General features: G+C 47.2%; 1 protein-coding gene across 2 annotated transcripts in view; it reads left to right on the top strand.

The window, feature by feature from the left end:
* The first annotated feature begins 3,234 nt into the window (after positions 1 to 3,234).
* Positions 3,235 to 16,315, top strand: part of SERTM1 (serine rich and transmembrane domain containing 1) — a 37,042-nt gene continuing 23,961 nt past the window's right edge. The window contains exon 1 of one of the 2 annotated variants that reach the window (XM_030563469.1): positions 3,235 to 3,310. The gene's annotated coding sequence lies outside the window, so the exon portion shown is untranslated. Of the gene's footprint in view, positions 3,570 to 16,315 lie in introns of both variants that reach the window. The other variant, XM_030563463.1, reaches the window with a different exon arrangement.

A 16,315-nucleotide genomic window follows, 5' to 3' on the forward strand; every position in this document is an offset into this window, starting at 1 on the left:
GATTAGATGACCTCTCGAGGTCCCTTCCAACCCTGATATTCTATGATGCCTGTTTCCTGAAGGAGGGAATTCCTTCCTCCCTCCTACTAGCCATCACAAGGAAGAGCTAAGCTTCTCATGACCAGCAATTCAACCTCCATGGACTATGACCTGTGGAGCAGGAGGGAGGATGGGAATGGGATTTGGGCTCACCCACACTGGGCTGGCAAAGGGGAAGAAAGAGTGAGCATGGGCAGATAGTTGTATACACACAGAGCCAGCACACACTAGAGGATACCATGGGGAAAGAGGGATTCTCTATCAAAAACATGGAACAAAAAACCCAGCAGGAGAATGGGGAATAAAAAGACGCAGAAAGGGTGTTCAAAAACACAGGTCTTAAGGTGTGGGAGGGTTTTTTTCACATGCATATACAAATGGGAGAGCTTTGGTGTAGACAGATGGGAAGGAGCGTTCACACATACTTTGGAGCAGAAACACTAGGAAGGATATAAGGGGGACAAGGAATTGCATACAGAGCAGGGACAATATAGCAATGTAGTAGAGGACAGAGAAATGCCGTCAGAGAAAGCAGGAGATGTGGAGGATGGAGAGAGTATAAGTACAGAGGGATACTCTCATGCACAAAGGACAGTGAGGATGGAGGGATGGGGGAAGGATTCACACACAGAGAGGAGTGGTGGAGTGGGGGAAGAATTCACACACAGAGAGTGGGGTGGGTAGATGGATTCACACACACAGAAGGGTGGTTGGGCTGGAGGGGTGGGTGGCAGGATTAAGAACATAAAAACGACCATCCTGGGTCAGACCAAAGGTCCATCCAGCCCAGTATACTGTCTTCTGACTGTGGCCAATGCCAGATGCCCCAGAGGGAATGAACAGAACATGTAATCATCAAGTGATTCATCCCCAGTTGCCTATTCCCAGTTTCTGGCAGACGTAGGCTAGGGACACCATCCCTGCCTATCCATTGATGCACCTATCCTCCATGAACTTATCTAGTTCTTTTTTTGAATCCTGATATAGTCTTGCCTTCACAACATCCTCTGGCAAAGAGTTCCACAGGTTGACTGTGTGTTGTGTGAAGAAATACTTCCTTTTGTTTGTTTTAAATCTTCTGCCTATTAATTTCATTCGGTGACCTCTAGTTCTTGTGTTATGAGAAAGAGTAAATAACACTTCCTTGTTTACTTTCTCCTTACCAGCCATGATTTCCCTTATTCATCTCGCCTTTTGTAGGTTCCAGAACTATCTCCTACAAGCAGCAGCAACACACACAGAGTGGGTGGTGGGGATAGGGTTGGGGGGTAGTGGTGGATGGATTCACACAGAGTGGTGGGAAGGGAGGCATAGGTGGAAGGACTCACAGGGAATAGGGGCAGTGGGAGTAGAGGGTGAGGGATTCACATGTAATAGGGGTGGTGGGGGTGGAGGGTGAGGGATTCATGTGGAACAGAGACAGTGGGGGTGGAGCGTGAGGGATTCACACACACAACGGGGTGGAGGGGATGGAGGGTGAGGGATTCACATGAATGGGGCAGTGGGATGGAGGGTGAGGGATGCACACAGAACGGGGCGGTGGGGATAGTGGGTGAGAGATGCACACGGAACAGGGGCGGTGGGGATGGGAGGTGAGGGATGCACACGGAACAAGGGCGGTGGGGATGGGGGGGTGAGGGATACACACGGAACAGGGGCGGTGGGGATGGGGGGTGAGGGATGCACACGGAACGGGGCGGTGGGGATGCGGGGTGAGGGATGCACACGGAACGGGGCGGAGGGGATAGGGGGTGAGGGATGCACACGGAACGGGGCGGAGGGGATGGGGGGTGAGGGATGCACACGGAACGGGGCGGTGGGGATGCGGGGTGAGGGATGCACACGGAACGGGGCGGTGGGGATGGGGGGTGAGGGATGCACATGGAACGGGGCGGAGGGGATGGGGGGTGAGGGATGCACACGGAACGGGGCGGTGGGGATGCGGGGTGAGGGATGCACACGGAACGGGGCGGTGGGGATGGGGGGTGAGGGATGCACACGGAACGGGGCGGTGGGGATGGGGGGTGAGGGATGCACACGGAACGGGGCGGTGGGGATGGGGGGTGAGGGATGCACACGGAACGGGGCGGAGGGGATGGAAGGGTGAGGGATGCACACGGAACGGGGCGGTGGGGATGGGGGGTGAGGGATGCACACAGAACAGGGGCGGTGGGGATGGAGGGTGAGGGATGCACACGGAACAGGGGCGGAGGGGATGGAGGGTGAGCGATGCACACGGAACGGGGCGGAGGGGATGGGGGGGTGAGGGATGCACAAGGAAGGGGGCGGAGGGATGGGGGTGAGGGATGCACACGGAACAGGGGCGGTGGGGATGGGGGGTGAGGGATGCACACGGAACGGGGCGGTGAGGATGGGGGGTGAGGGATGCACACGGAACAGGGGCGGTGGGGATGGGGGGTGAGGGATGCACACGGAACGGGGCGGTAGGGATGGGGGGTGAGGGATGCACACAGAACGGGGCGGTGGGGATGGGGGGTGAGGGATGCACACGGAACAGGGCGGTGGGGATGGGGGGTGAGGGATGCACACAGAACGGGGCGGTGGGGATGGGGGGTGAGGGATGCACACTGAACGGGGCGGTAGGGATGGGGGGGTGAGGGATGCACACGGAACAGGGGCGAAGGGATGGGGGGTGAGGGATACACACGGAATGGGGCGGTGGGGATGGGCGGTGAGGGATGCACACGGAACAGGGGCGAAGGGATAGGGGGTGAGGGATGCACACGGAACAGGGGCGAAGGGATGGGGGGTGAGGGATGCACACGGAACAGGGGCGAAGGGATGGGGGGTGAGGGATGCACACGGAACAGGGGCGAAGGGATGGGGGGTGAGGGATGCACACGGAACAGGGGCGAAGGGATGGGGGGTGAGGGATGCACACGGAACAGGGGCGAAGGGATGGGGGGTGAGGGATGCACACGGAACAGGGGCGAAGGGATGGGGGGTGAGGGATGCACACGGAACAGGGGCGAAGGGATGGGGGGTGAGGGATGCACACACCCAGTCCCTAGGCACCGTGCAGCAGCCTGGCTGTAGGCAGCCGCTGTCATTACAGCAGCAGGAGGAAGGTGGCGGGAGCGCTGATTGGCTGATTGGCTGCCTGGCGCCCGGCCCCGCCCAGGACAGGGGCGCTGCGCTCTCCCCGGCTGGCGCGGGGCTGTGTGAAGTAGGACGCCGGTGGCAGCCCCGCGCTCGCTCTGGTCCCGCTCGCTGAAGCCAGACTGGGAGCTCGGGCCATTTCCCAGAGCAGGTCAGTGAGCTGCCCCCCACCCCCGGCTGGGCTCGCCCCCTGGCGATCCGCAGGAGTAACGGGGGTTGCATGGGCGCACGCGGGGCTCTCCGGAGTGACCCATGTGGTGCGGCTGGGCAGCGGGAGCTGAGCGGCGCTGCAATGGCTGTGCTGTCCCAGGGCTGCCCATGCCTCATGTCAGTCCCGGCCTCCAGCGGTGGAGCCGATTCTCGGGACTTTAGAACCGGATCATCAGGAGCTGCTGAGTCTCCTTCAGTTGGTGAGCGCAGGGGAGAGGGGGGAGCTGGCAGTGCCCCGGCGGTTGATTTCCATGCAGACTCGCTCTTCTGATGAAGAAGGAGTTTGCTCTGTGCAGTGTCAGCGAGGCATGGGCCCTCCTGCCCCCCACCCCACTTAAAACCTAATTTATTCAAATGGTCCCAGTTTATAGCAGCCTCCGGAAACATCCCCCCCTGCGCCTGCCTGAGCCGCACCTCCCTGGGCTTGCTCTGCTCGGGGCATGGGGCTAGGAGGCGTTTTCCTCCCAAAGTGGTGGAGAGATTCGCCAGCTGGGCAACCGCTGAGGCTGCTCCAGAGCTGAACCTTTCACTTTCCAAAGGGACAGGAGAGAATCTGCTTTGCTTCATTGCTTGACTTCCCCTCCCACCATGGTCACTTCCCAGAGAGGCAGCTTGGTCCATTCATCCTGCGCAGCGAGGCAAGGATCAGTCAGTTGCAAAAGAAGAGTGATAGGTTCAGATGTTTACAGCTCTGGGTGTGGGGATGCTGCTATGTTGAGGGGTCAGGACAAGGGCTAGGAGTCAGTCCCTTTGGGTGCTGGGATTTGTTTGCTGCAGAACTTTCTCTGCACCTCCTGAAAAAATTAGTTGGGTTCATTGTGGATCGGTTTCAGGTGTACGATAATTATAATATAACCCCGTTAAGGGTGTATGCAGCTTACCTCTGGAGAGTGGTGTATAGTGGACAGTTCTCAGTTCAGTAAAAGCAAGTGTTATGGATCGGGCTAATGGCAATGCTGTGTAATTTCTGAAGCGATCATTCTCACTTTTTCATTACTGATTTATGCATCATTAGTTTTCTCACAGTACCCTACTGAAACTGATAGTTGCATGTGTTGGTGGTTGGGTGGGTGGGGAATTAACATACTTTTTGCTGTTTCAGATTATAGTTTTTCTTAAGTCGTTTGCTGTACATTTTCCCTGCTTGGGCTTTTAATGCAATGTGATACTCACAACTGCTGCATAAAGGTCACTAAACGAAAATGATTCATGCTTTTTCAGCAAGAGAAGAAAACAGTTGCAGAGTTTGAATCTGCTTCCCCTGAAGTCAATGGGAACGTTGCCTTTGACTCTGCTGAAATCAGGATCTGGTCCTTAATTAAGAAGGAAAAAAAATCTTTGCAGTTGATTGGAGTTCTAGCTTGCTGCACAGGAGTTGGGGAATTTTTCTGCATTCTACTGAGCCAGTGTAATGTGCTTTCTTCATGATCTGAGTTATCTGATTTCAGTCTTGGATCAGCATATCACACTCAGTCAAAGGTGCCTATACAGATAGATATGTAATATTTATCTCAGAATCTATCCATTTATCTCAGGCCTCCCATCACCATATATTGCACCTGATATTGACTGGTGGGATCAATGATGAACAACATATTAGTAATGTTAACAGAGCTTTCAAAACAGGATTTGAAAGCCTGACTTAATTGTAGGAAAACCCCTTCTGTCCCCTCTGCATCAGGATGAGTTACTGTAGTTAGAAAGAGAATACTGGATATTTTGTCTTTTTTGTGCCATAAAAGAAAGGGTAGTAATCAATGACATCTAATTTGTGGCTTGTTTTGTCTGTTTTCCTTTGTGGCTTTATTGTTTTCAGACATGATGTGATGGAGTAACGTACTATTTTTGTCCTTGTTGGCCTTTTCTTGACTCATTCAAATACTTAAAAATAAAAACATACTTTTTTCAATTCAGAGAAATTGTTTTGTTTTCAGGCAGAGGGATAGACTCTTTCACTGAGCCCAGGTGATGGACTGTGTCCATGAATTGGCTCTTTTCAGAATGGAAAAGATGCAGAGTCAGAACAGGCATATGTTGGTTTCTATTCTTTAACTATCCTGTCAAATGTAAGTTCTGTAGTGCAGAGCTAGATTTGTTACTGTACTATATATTCTGGAGCTCTGGAGGTTAAGGTTGCCATCGGCATTACATCCCGCATTATTTGTGTGTGGCTATGACAGGAGTTGTTGCCATTGAAAATGCATGGCAAAATTCCCACTGAGTCAGGATCAGGCTTAGACAGTACAATATAGAAAAAATATAAGTTGATGCATCTGCAGAAAAGTACATGCTCCCAAATCAGTTTCTTCCCAAGTAAAGGCCAGGAAGTGTTGCAGTATCATCGATATAGCATGTTTAATGTGAGATGATGAAGCCTGGGACAGAAAGCAGGGAAAGTGAATTCTCACTATCCTTGCATTGCTAAACAATAGGCAGGAGAGAGAGAGAGAGATGGGAGGAGTTGGTTAAAAAGCTAAACATTTTTGAGAGAACTTAACAGTTATAAAAGCATATAAAAGATATCATGCATAATAAATCAGATTAAACAGAATTCAGAGGAAATCATAGTAACATGCTAGAATGTACTACTAGTAGAGCCACATTTTGACGACTGCAGAGTTCTAGCATACTGTACATAGTATTGGTCATTTTATTGTGAAAAAGGATATGACTGAAATGTAGGGATGTATGGGGGTAATCTTCCCAGTTCAGAGACTCAAGAACCAAAAATTATGGAGTGATGGATCAATGCAGGACTGGAGCTGTTTCATACTAATCCCTTATGACTTCACTTTTTAAATTCAAATTGGCCATGGCCTTAGATCTCCAGGCTGTAATGGACTGAAATGAATCATGGCTTGGAACCACCCATACTTCCTTCTCTTTGATATTTTTACTCTAAGGGCTTGTCCACATGAAGGATTTTTGCACTGGTGTCACTGCCTATTGCCTGTCTTGCTAACCCATACCTTCCCTTGGGCAGGGTCACATCATATGATCTGAAGGGTCAAGAAACAAGCATGTCCCTCCATCCTCTGACAGCCTTTTAGATGGTATTAAAAGGTGTTGTTAAAGATGGTAATAACTGTCCTCTTTGGGGAGAAGAGAGGAAGTTAATTGAGATAGGCTGGAGCAGCTGTTGTTGATGAAGTCAGTTCTCGTTTCCTAGAAGAAAAAACAAGACAAACACACACAAGAGAGGAGAGAACAGCAAAGGCAGAAAATGCAGCTGTCTCTTGTGGACTCTCACTTGAAACCTCACTGCTGGAAGAACATAAATACAGCACAGAGTCTCATCAGCGACTCCGAGACCTGGCAAACTTGTACCAGCATCGGGCTTTCTAGAGCATTGCATTGACTGCCATTCTGGTGACAGGCTTACTGCAGTGTTGCAAAATAAGCAGTCCTGGTTGGCTAAGACAGTCTCTTATTGGACAGTCACATAGGGAAAAAGGAGAGGAATAAGAAAGAGAAGAATTCAGGTAGGGGGAAGGAAAAGGATACGTGGGGGGAGGAAGATCGGGGAGAGACGGAAGTCTCACATGCCAGGTGGTATTTTGGTATTCACCTGGAGACAATGGAGGTGGTGATGTCATCTGAGTCCCTCCCTCTGGCCTGCTCTGGTCAGGATGGATTAGGATGAAGGAAGTCTAGGGTCCCAGGAAACGGTGGGAGTGACAGCCATGATGCAGAAATTCAGCCCTCTCTCAGCTAGCAACTGTCATGTTCATTTCCACTCTGCTAATTTTCACCCCAAAGTCTCTGTTTAAAGACCCCAAAAGGGGGCGATGAGTGGAATAGCCCATCCCCTCATTATTTTGGCCACCAATTAGGCCTAATTTACGACACACCAATTTTGATCTATTGATTTTCAGTCCCATGCTTTTCTTGTTTTCAGGCATGATCTTAACACAACCCGTAAATTATATCAGTAGGCCTTTTTGTTTAGACTAGTCTTTGTGGCTTCCTTTTGCATCTTTTCCCATCAATATTTATTGTTATTGGTTATTGTGACATTTGATGAACTTTCACTCACTTTTTACAGTTGAGTTCACAATTAGGGTAAATATGTAGGCTCAATTACCACAACACTCCTCATTAGTTAAGGGGAAACTAACACCGTGAGAGCCCTTAGACTGTATTCTTTGGAAACAAGGATAGTGGGGTCCAATGTTGAATTTTCTGATTGATGTTATTTTGAGCAGTATCAAACCATAGGGGCCCAATCCTGCAGACCTTTAGTCTCACAAGTGAATGTGAGGCTAAGGATTGCGTTACTTGTGCAATGTGAATGAGGGGTGCTAATAAGGACAACACGCATAGGGTTAATTGTGTCTTGTAGGTGTAGCCTATAGTAAATGATGCTGCAGAGCTGCACTGCCCCAAATACCAGAAAGCAATTCTGCCTCAGGGTCACAGAATACCTGCCAGAGCTCCTAGCTGGGCAGAGACTGTATGCCTGCTCCCAAACCCCTTGAGGAGGTGCAGCTTAATTCTCCTTGTGTAGCCAGCTAGCATTGTGAGCCAGTGCATTGTTGCAGCGGGAGTGGAGCATGGCACAGTGCATTCCTGGGGATTCAGGATGGAGTAGCCCCCTTTACTCCCTGAAGTGCAGGCACTGGAATTCTCTCTGATCCTTACAGGGGACACGCATTCCCCATTCCTCTACTGCTTTCCTGCATAAGGGCCAGGCAGGATTTTCTCCAAAGAGAGCTCCTCACTGACCAGAAGACACTTGGATGAGAACAGAAAGGCATGTCACTATTTGGGGAGATGGGCGTGAATGCGTGCTAACAGCAAATCACACACTAACATAATTCGACTGCCATTTGTTTACTCTGAGGGCATAGATGGTGCCACCATTACACACATTGATCAGCACCTTAGCCCATGAACCCTGCTCATTTCCATTGGACTTTTCACAGCCTAAGGTCCTACTCTCTGTGTGTGAGGCTGGCAGAACCTGACCCAGCCTGAATGACAAAGGGAGGCTATCAGACAGAGCTAGTTGAATTTTTTTCAATTACTTATTTTCATTCAAACTTAATTGAGAATGTAATGTTTTGTGAAAAAGTGGGGTTTGAATTAAATCTTGCAGGTTTTCATTGAAAAAACAGTCCTGTCCACAAAATTTGCAGTTTTAACAGAAAACTTGTCAGTTTGGGATGCCAACAAACAAACATACATCAGATTTTTGAGGGTTTTGGGGTGTGTGTGTGGGGGGGAGGGGTTTCAGCAACAACTAAACCAAACCATACCTGAATACCTGACAATCTGAAACAAACAATGAAAAAAATCATTCACTTTTTTGCAGGGGAGAAAAAAAAACAAAAACATTTCCCCAGCAGATCTGTTACAAGACCCCTTCCTTTGCGGAGTCAAGGTCGGGGAGGTAATATCTTTTTATTGGACCAACTTCTTTTGGCAAGAGACAAGCTTTTGATCTTATGTAACAGCGACAGACCCAGTCGTTGGCGGGTGGGATCGAACCTGGGATCTTGGGAGCTAAATGTGTGATCCAAAAGCCTTATGGCTGGTAGCTAAGGCTGTACAGCAAGCTCATCAATCTCTCTCTCTCCCCCTAGGTGGTCTCAGTGCCACTAGATGGGACAGAACACCACACTCCAAAGGTGTGTGGGTTACACTTACACAGAGCTCTTCAGGTCTGGGAGAGTAGTGTGTAAGTTTGAAAGTTTGTCTCTCTCACCAGCAGAAGTTGGTCTAATAAAAGGTAATATCCTAGGACCAGCATAATTTCAGCTCCTGCCTCCCTCCAGTCACTTTTAAGTATTGAAGGTACTTTGTATAATTTCAGTGAAACGGGATTAAAATTAAAAATTTTACAGATCAGAACTTTTTTCCAAACAACAAAATACTTAAAATATTACCACCCACTCCTGTGTATAGATCATGTATCTGTGCTGTAGCCATAACCCTCTCAAGCTCTATGGTCATTTTTATACTGTGTACATGTTATGTTATACTCAGGTTAATAAAGAAACTCAGATATTTAAAAAGCAAACAAACAAAAACCCATTACATACAACAGTTCCTTTGAGTCAGATTCAGCCTCCTCCTTTCTTGGGAGGGCACCGGGCTTTCCCTCCTTGTGTGGTCAGGCACAATTGCAGTCCTTGCTGAGGAGTGCAGAGATTGCTCCCTATTTACTCCCACAGAGGTGCAGGGAGGAGACAGGATCTTGTCCCCATCCTCCTCCCCCAAACTCACTGGTCCATAGAGCAAGTGTGGATATATGCTTATCAAGGCAGAATTCCTCTGAGTTATAACCGGGGCAGTACCATGATGCACTCCCCCTTAATAATAGACTCTGTGTAAATGGCACAACTGAGCCTTTGGGAATAGCTTTTAAAGGCATTAAACAGATATTAGAAGGAATAAAAAGTGTGTGATACAACTGCTTATCCAAAGGACCTATTGTAGATGAGCTTCCTGATCTCCTAGACTAACTAGTCCTTCTCAAATGGTACTCCTCATATAATTCAAAACTCAGCCCTATCTGTCTCAATGGATACAGCTGCCATTTGAATATGAATGAACACATTCCAATAGACTTGAGGATGAATTAGTTTTTGCATTACAGCTCCAGCATATATAATCATTTTCGGCTTGTGTAGGCACTGTTTTCTTCGCTATGTACGGAAGCCACTGCACTGTATGTAACAGCAGAATAAATAAGTGCAGCGTTCAGTGTGAAAGGAATTTGTTCATGAAGGTCCTCTATAGACAAGAGAGACATGGAACACAAGTGCAATCATTCGTATTTGTCTAGTTTGAGGACAATGTGCATTTTGAGGAGACTCATGAATCTTCCCTCCAGAGAGTCTTTCTGAAAGAAATGAGGAGTAGATAGACGGTCTATCCTGGGAGGTGCTGGGTATTGAGGGTGCTCACCACCTTTTAGGATTTAGTTTGAGTTGTCTACTTAGTAGGGTTATTATGTGATGACCAATTTCCTTAAGGGGCATCAACACTTAGTTCCAGAATGGGGAGAGGTTTCCAGGATAATGTCTTGATGCTTTTGGGCAGAACAGTGTAATAAATGTAATCAAAAAATTTGAATGTCAACAATGTACTTAGTAGTCTTGGTAGCACTAGGTAATTTTCTTTATTGAATTTGGACAGGCTTAAGCCATAAGTAAAACAATGATAGAAGGGATAAAAGCAACGTACCGATGTGTTAACATTTATCCCTAGAAAGCTATTTCTCGAGAGTAGTTCACACCAAATGTGCTGAAAGGGTAGACGTTTTAAATATAAAGATTATGTGGGTCTCTTTCCTTTCAGGGAGGATCTTTTTGAAGGTGGCACTATTTGTTTTAATCTGCGTGGTCTGGACTGTTTCCCCATGTGCAGTCAATTTAATCTGCATTGCTGAAGACAGCACATGGGCCAGATTCTAATCTTAGATATGTGATACATAGTGCTACACAAAATCTGTTGCTGCCCTTGTGCAGACCTTGTGCTTACTGATGGATCTTTCATGGTAAGAAAGCAAACTGTAAGCTCTTTGGGACAGGGGCTGTCTTTTTGTTATGTGTTTGTACAGTGTCTAATGTAGCAGAGGGGCCTTTAGGTGCTACCACAGTATAAATAATGCCTATGAATTATTCGTAGTAGTATTTATTTTATTAAGATTAGAGCTAATGCAAACCCACCTGAGATTAGAATCTGGCTCTGTGACTCCAAAGCTGAAAGCAGTGCCACAGGAAAGCAAGCTGTTGATGCTCCTCATTCACTCCCCTGGGAGGGATGACGAGAAGGGTAGTAGGATGACATGATGGTAAAACATAGACTAAAAAGGATTTTTTTTATAGGGCTGTCAATTAATCATAGTTAATGCAAGCAACTAATTGAAGACAAATAAACTAGATTAATAATAATCGTGATTAATCACAGTTTTAATCACACTGTTAATAATAGAATACCAAAGCACATTTATTATAAATATTTTGGATGTTTTTCTACAGTTTCAAATATACACAGCATTTTTTATTACAAATATTTGCATTGTAAAAAAGGTAAATAAAATAAATAGTATTTTTCAGTTCACCTCATACAAGTACTGTAGTGCAATCTCTATCGTGAAAGTGCAATTTACAAATATAGAATTGTTATTAGGGCTGTCAGTTAATCACAGTTAATGCTTGCAATTAACTTAAAATAAACCAATATATTATTTTTTTTTAACAAGTGTTAATCACACATCTCTGGAGATGGGACTTGGCAGCGGCCAGGTGGGGAGGGAGGCACTGGCCGTGGTAGTGAGCAGGAGGCGGCCAGGGAGAGGGGACTCCATAACATCCAGGCCACATGCACAGATTACTGAAGTGCCTCATGCCCCCTACTTCCTATGAAAATCTATTGATTTCCTTTACGTGAGGAGAAGGATAAGAGTAATCGCGAGCAGCCACAAGGACATGAAGGGACAGGGAGCTTTGGAGTCGCTGCCACAGGACCCCATCCCCTGGGTGACTCTAGCAGCAGCCCCACTGCTCTAATCGATTGTGACCCTGTCCTGTAGTCTGTGGGTGATTTGAGGCAGCCAGTTAAACACCTTTCAGAGGGAAGAGAGGAGTCTGTCCCACCCCCTCCCCCACCTGCACCATCCCCTCCCTGCTGGACAGGACTGACTTTGAAAGTGGGCCACCATCCAGGGCACCGTGCTCAGGGGGATGCCGCTGCATGCCTTGGGGCTGAGGTGCCCCTCCTCCCACTGCCCTGCTCCACTGCTGCTCCCCCCTCTGCCCTCCCACCCCATGGAGCCACCTCTGGCCAAGCTGGTGTGAACCGGGAGTCTGCCTTCTGTCTGCTGTGCAGAGCAGGGGCAAAAGAACTGATATCTGGGTGTCCCCCTTCTCTGCCCATGTACCCAGTCACCGCTGAGCTATGGTCGGGGAACAGGGAGAGCCTCTCTGCAGCTGCTGCTGGCTCAGGAGTGACTGTTGCTGACAGCAGCTGCTGCTTGCTGAAAAAGTGTTCAGGCTCCTGAGTGCTCTGCTTAGAAAGACAGCGCTCCCCTGAAAAACACCCCCCCCACACACACTCATACTAAACCAATATCTGAAATGGCATCCGTGGTGAGCCAGGAGTGGCCAGAGGGCTGCAGGAGGGACATTGGATCTTGCGAGATACAGCCCCGTGCGACAGCATGGAGCCCGCCCTGAGCCACTGGCCAAGTGGCCGGCACCATGAGCCACAACAATAGCACAGAAGTAGGGGTGATAATACACCATGTACTGTGCCATGCTTATTTCTGATTGACTGAACAAGAAGTCAAAAACAAGAATAACATTGTCAGACACATAGATGAACATGACTTGTTGGGGGAAGAGTCAGCATGGTTTTTGTAAAGGGAACTCATGCCTCACCAATCTACTAGAATTCTTTGAGGGGGTCAACAAGCATGTGGACAAAGGAGATCCAGTGGCTACAGTATACTTAGATTTTCACAAAGCCTTTGACAAGGTCCCTCACCGAAGGCTCTTAAGACAGTAAGCTGTCATGGGATAAGACAGAAAGTTCTCTCATGGATTGGTAACTGGTTAAAGGATAGGAAACAAAGGGTAAGAATAAATGGTCAGTTTTCAGAATGGAGAGAGATAAATAGTGATGTCTTCCAAGCAGGGCCGTCCTTAGGATTTATGGGGCCCTATGCAGTATTATTAAATTGGTGCCCCTATGCCTTACCCCAGCTTGCAGCCCGGTGGGGGAGCTGGGGGTGGGATGAGGCAGCAAAGGATAATGAGATGCCCATCCCACCTCACGGTGACAGAGAGTCACAGTTCCCCACAGTTAGAGACCCTCCCATACCTTTTCCCTCATGCAAAATGGATAGGTAGAAGGTACCGAATTAAAAGCACTAAGCCTGGGAATAAAAAATGGCAGTCACAGGTTTTTTGATATGCCCTGAAGTTTGTCAGACATTTATTTGCAAAAACTTTGTAGTAAGGGTGAGTCAGCTGTTTTGCCGAATACAAGATTAAATATTATGGAATACCTGATGCAGCTCTTCTGTTTTACATTTTCTTAATCAGTATTTCTAAGATGATTTTATATTTTAAATGTACTCTTAAGCTTCATAAAGTAATCATTCCAGATGACTATATATTTAACTCACTGAAACAAAGACATTATTTTAAATTAAGCAGTCGCAGAGGTTTAGTATGTTCATAACAATGTTCATTGCTTTTAGAAAAAGGGAACACTAATTTTCTTTGTGTGATCTCCATAACAATAGACATGTTTATGAAATTTCACCAACTTTAAAAAAATGTTTCCAAAGATTTTAGGCATAACAAAGGATTTTATATCTTACTAAAGTATTGATTTTGCTGGAGGATTCTCTTAAAACTAGTTAATCAGATAGTTAGAGGTAAAGAAAAAGAAACTCTTTGTCTAGCTATCTGGAAGCAAAGGAGTCTTGTCCCTTTAAGGGCTCTCTTCAGTGGGGGTGTGAGGGTAGGAGGAGAGGGGGTGAAGGGAGAAAGGAGTGGATGGAAAGGACAGGAAGACTTTGGAAGCGAGTTTTTGTACTATAGTAATTAAAATGTGTATTTTATATAAGGGTGGTCTTTTGAAGGATTTATTTTAAAAACTGTGTGTCTGAAGATCCAAGCATTTAAGGCTAAAGATGATCGTGCATCTAAAAATCTGTGCAAGGATTTTTTAGAGATGTGATTTTATAATCTTCATCAACTCACTAATGAAATATTTTTAAAGCAAATTTTAAACTAAGGTCCTGTAGACTGACATGTTCTGAGTAAATATTACAGCAGGAGTCGACAGCCTTTCAGAAGTGGTGTGCTAAGTCTTCATTTATTTACTCTAATTTAAGGCTTCACGTGCCAGTAATACATTTTAACATTTTTAGAAGGTCTCTTTCTATGAGTCTATAATATATAATTAAGCTATTGTTATATGTAAAGTAAATAAGGTTTTTAAAATGTATAAGAAGCTTAATTGAAAATTAAATTAAAATGCAGAGCCCCCTGGACTGGTGGCCAGGAGCCAGGCAGTGTGAGTGCCACTTAAAATCAGCTCCCGTGCCACCTTCGGCACGCATGCCATAGGTTGCCTACCCCTGTATTACAGTAATGCACAGCTGTTTTTATCAGCAAATTCAGAAACTGAAAGTATATACCTGGGGTTTGGCAAATGCCTGTTAAATGGATTCATTACCCCTTGAATAGCTCTTTAACAGTTTCAGTGTTGTGCTCATAGGTCTGGCAGGCTGGAAGACTCTCACTTTTAACTAATAGATGAGGAAGACTCACCAGGCTGCAGCAGCAGGCTGTGGGAGCCTGCTGCAAGGGTTAGAACAGGGATAGGAAAGCCAGTAGGGTGGACACTAAGACCCAGTGGTGCCCCAAATTTTCAGGTGCCATATGCAGCTGCGTATGTTGCGTATGCCTAAGTACGGCCTTGCCCTCAGGGGTCTGAACTGGGCCCAGTCCTATTTAACATATTCATAGATAATTTGGAAAAAGGGTAAACAGTGAGGTGGCAAAATTTGCAGATAATACAAAACTACTCAAGATAGTTAAGTCCCAGGCAGACTGCGAAGAGCTACAAAAGGATCTCTCAATACTGGGTGAATGGGCAACAAAATGGCAGATGAAATTCAGTATTGATAAATTAACAGGAGTACTTGTGGCACCTTAGAGACTATGGGTATGGCTACACTTGAAATTTCAAGGCGCTGCCGTGAGTGTGGTCGGAGTGCCAGCGCTGGGAGAGAGCTCTCCCAGCGCTGCACGTAAACCACATCCCTTATGGGTGTAGCTTGCCGCACTGATTACACCGAGGCTTTACAGCGCTGTATCTTGTAGTGCTCCAGGAGGTGTTTTTTCACACCCCTGAGCGCGAAAGTTGCAGCGCTGTAAAGTGCCAGTGTAGCCAAGGCCTAACAAATTTATTGAGCATAAGCTTTCGTGGGCTACAGCCCACTTCATCGGATGCTTAGAATGAAACATATAGTAAGAGGATATATATACATACATACAGAGAACATGAAAAGGTGGGCGTTTCCCTACCAACTCTAAGAGGCTAATTAGTTAAGACGAGCAATTATAAGCAAGAGAAAAAAAACTTGTAGTAATGTAACCCTTCTGCCCCTCTGAGTTGGCAGCAACAAGGGCCGGGTTCAGTATCCAGGGGTTCCGTTTCAGTAACACAATGCATAACCGACTGGAGCCCCCACCCAGTGACCTGGGACACTCACATACCACACCCCCCTGGACGCCTCTAGGAGGCAATACTTCCCCTCTCGCAAGCACGGAGTCTGAGTGTAGCAAAATCTTTTTAATAAAGGAAGGAATTAATGCGGCATCCCATTGGAGAAACACCACAAAACAGGGTATAACACAAACCATAAACAAAAACACACCTCCAAGTACGTTTGGCACTGTCCTTTTTTCCCCTTAGGGTTTTAAGTCCAATCACCCCAAAGTCCAACAACCCAAAAGTCTCTGGTCAATGCCACCCCAGAGTTCGAGAGTTTATCTGTAGAGATCCCTCCCCCCAGCCTGGGTAGAAAGGGGCACCTTACGTGGTCCGGGGCCAACTGCCCTGCCTCTCCATGGGTTCTGCTTCCGCCTTCTCCACGAACTGCTCTGCTTTACCAGCCGCTCCACGCTGCTCCTCCAGCCGTCCTCAGAAACTGCTCCGCTCCACCAGCTGCTCTGCTCCATGAGCTGCTCCAGTTCTCTCTGCAAACTGCTCAGCTCCGCTCGCTCTGTGGGCCGCTCCACCCATCCCACAGCTACTCCGCTCTGCTGCCACCAGCTGTCCCGTGATCCGCTCCACTCCGCCAGCCGCTCTGTTCCACAGCATATCTTCAGGCTCCCCCACTAGTTAGCACAGTACTCAGTGCTCTCAGCTCAGTTATTTCAGCTCTTTAGTGATTTCAACTCTTAGTGATCTCAGC

This window comes from Gopherus evgoodei, chromosome 1, assembly GCF_007399415.2.
Source record: "Gopherus evgoodei ecotype Sinaloan lineage chromosome 1, rGopEvg1_v1.p, whole genome shotgun sequence".
Taxonomy (NCBI): Eukaryota; Metazoa; Chordata; order Testudines; family Testudinidae; genus Gopherus; species Gopherus evgoodei.